At 39.4% G+C, this 3,359-nt stretch overlaps 1 pseudogene; it reads left to right on the top strand.

Moving 5' to 3' along the window:
* The first annotated feature begins 599 nt into the window (after positions 1-599).
* On the top strand, positions 600-1,340 carry LOC101038964 (replication factor C subunit 3 pseudogene; annotated as a pseudogene).
* The last annotated feature ends 2,019 nt before the right edge of the window (positions 1,341-3,359 follow it).

Consider the following 3,359-nt stretch of genomic DNA (forward strand, 5'->3'; position numbering starts at 1 on the left):
AGAAATAACCTTTGCTACATGGTGATTTGTAGACCAATAGTGTTAAGGAGAGAAGATACATCCCTCTAAGCTGTAATCATCACAAAGCAAGCTATAATTTGAGAAATGGATACATAGAAAGGTATTATATGTTAACAATTACATTCAGGAAGCTGGTGGTCAGAATGGTATGAAAGCAAAGAAAAATTAGAAGACAAGTGAGATTTAGGTGGAATTTGGACTCTGCAGAAAATCTCATGGCTGCCAGGTTCAGCTAGAAAAGTTCATTATCAGTGTTTGATTTAATGTTTCTAATGCTAGCATGTGTCCCCTAGTTTTCCTTGTAGTCACACCTTGTAGTGAAAGTGCTGTTTAAGTCGATAGTCTCACTTTTCAGGGCAAGCAGATAGGAGATATTACAAATATATTGTAATTCTGTGAGTTAAAGTTGACTTCAGAATACAAATTTCATGTACCAAGCTAGCATTAAGTTTGTCTTTTCAGAAATGCAAATCAAAACCACGATGAGATACCATCTCACACTGGCCAGAATGGTTATTATTAAAAAGACAGATACGTGTGTGAGACTCATGCATCAGACCCCAGGAACTCAAGCTTTCATGAGCCTCTGGATGGACACGTACCAGCCCTAGTCCTGGGATGGATGGAGTATCACAGGGAGCAGGTGGCCCAGCTGTACAACCTGGTGCAGGGTGGTGACGTTCCTCTCCTTAAAGTGCATGGACCATCAGGTGCTGGCAAAAAGACAACTGCTATGTGTGTTCTACATGAACGTTATGGTGTTGGGGTGGAAAGATTGAGAACTGAACATCAGACCATCAAAACTCCATCTAAAAAAATTGAAATTAGCACCATTGCAAGTAATTATCACCTTGAAGTTAATACCAGTGATGCTGGAAATATTGACCAGTGGTAATTCAGAAGATGCTGAAAACAGTGGCTCAATCACAGCAACTTGAAACAAACTCTCAGATATTTAAAACTGGTATTATGGATAGAATAGAAGTTGACAAATTCACCAAAGATGCTATCATTCCTTGCAAAGAACCATGGAAAAGTGTATGTCCACCTGCAGATTGATCTTGTGCTGTAATTCTGCATCTAATATAATGCCACCTATTTGTAGTGGGTGCTGGGCAATTTGTGTGCCTGTTCCCAGCATTGGAGATATTTACCTTGTGTTATGTACTGTGTGCAAGAAGGAAGGTCTGAATCTTCCTTCACAAGTGACCCATAGACTTGCAGAGAATTCCTGCAGAAATCTCAGAAAAGCCCAGCTTATGTGTGAAGCAGAATATCACATGGACATTAAAAAGATAATAAGAAAATATTATAAATAAGCCTACGCATATAAATTTGACAATTCACATGAAACAGAGTGATTCCTTAAAAGCCACAAACTGCTGAACTCTCTCTTTCTCTCTCTCTCTCACACACACACACAATCTATTATTGGTATATATATATATATATATATATATATATATATATATATATATACTATTTCTATTGAAGAAATTGAATTACCACTAAAGGGAAAAATAAGAAAGTCTTGAAAAAGAAAACTTTCTGTTCAGATGGTTTCACTGGCAGTGAAGAAAAAGCAAAATCTGCAAGATTGGTAAAGAAAATCCCTGAGGCTAGGGGACTTCTCTTTATTACTTGGTCTACCACTATAGTTTACCCAGTCAGGCCTTGCAGTGCTGTAGTTACAGAGGAAAGCCTGAAATGCTGGTTCCTGGTGGAGTAAAGGAAGTATCTCTCCACTCAGAGAACTCAGCCCCTTTAACAGTCTATACTGTGAATACTGAGAACCCTGGAGCTCCTTTCTCAAGTGAGCCTGAGCTTGCTTCCAGGGTCTCCATAGGTCTCTTTCTGAGTTCACCCCTATACTCATGTGGTGTTCTCAGAAAGTGTAAATAGAGCTTAGACAGGGTTAGAAGTGTCCACACAAATAGGCAGGAAGACCTTTGCAGGGCAGAAGGGAGGAGAGGATAAAAGGAGGGAGACCTGGGCCTCCGCTGGGAGCCAGGACCGAAGGCTGGCTCTCCTCATTACACCCTTATGTTCTGGCAGGGAATTTCATGGGGTTTGAGAATTCTAAACTTGAAGTTGAAATTCATAAAGGCTTATGTTTTTAGGGTAGGAAGAGAAAATGCATTTTATTCAGTCATTTGGTAACTTGATGAATGGCTTTATATAGCTAGGCATATGGTACATTTTATTAATTTGTACTGTTGTCTTAGGTCCCACAGTATAAGCACCAGGATAGGTGGGTAAATTTTGAGCTCCTAGAATAGTCCCTGGCACAGTGGGGACTGAATAATAATTCTGAATGAATGTGTAGGTGAATGAATGAGTTTAGTCTTCCTGTCATTCCAAGAAGGATTCCAGATATAAAGAAAGTGGCCTACTTGAGGGTGAAGGATGGAAGGAGGGAGAGGATCAGAAAAAGTTACTTTTGGGTACCAGGCTTACTACCTGGGTAATGAAATAATCTGTACGACACCCACCCCCAGCACCGCCACCAATTCCATGACACAAGTGTACCTATATAAAAAATCTGCACATATATCCCTGAACCTAAAATGAAAGTTTTTTTTTTTTTAAAAAAAAAGAAAAGAAGTGATACATGGACATAGAGTGTAGAATAATAGTCATTGTAGACTCAGAAGGGTAAGAGGAGAACAGAGAGATGAGGGCTGAGAAATTACTTAATGGGTACAATGTACAATAGTCAGATGATGATTATTCTAAAAGCTCAGACTTCACCTATGCAATATTTTCATGTAACAAAACTGCCCTTGTACTCCTTGAATGTATGCAAATTTTTAAAAAGGCAAATGTAAGCATGCTTTCTTAAATTGAGAATGAGAAGTCACTGACATGTGAAAGAAGAATGAATAGATATGGGACGATTTGAGAAGGAAAATCCTTTAGGGTGTCAGACATAAGCAATGTGCTGTTATTTGCTCCAATGGACTGTGTAGAACTCAAGTCTATGAGCACATCTCAGAAGAGCCACCTGGGCCCCAGTGGACTGACACATGCTGTGTTTCAAGAATACTAGTCTTAGTCATTTCCTTGGAACTCATTAAGCCTCCGCTGTGGGCCCCAACCTTGAAGTGATGCAGCAGTGACTCAGGCAGCTTCCCTGCCCTCCAGGACTTTATTCAGTAACTGCCATGTTTGCCAATGAGAGGCTGATTCTCAGAAGAAACTTTGGCTCAAATATGATACCTGAACAAAGAATCTCAGCATTGAAATAACCAATGGTATTCTTAAATTTGAGAACGTGTTTGCCTCATGCCGATAAAAATTCTCCATTTACTATTTGAATCTAATTGAAACAGCATTTT

Source organism: Saimiri boliviensis, chromosome 9, assembly GCF_048565385.1.
Source record: "Saimiri boliviensis isolate mSaiBol1 chromosome 9, mSaiBol1.pri, whole genome shotgun sequence".
NCBI classification, from domain to species: domain Eukaryota; kingdom Metazoa; phylum Chordata; class Mammalia; order Primates; family Cebidae; genus Saimiri; species Saimiri boliviensis.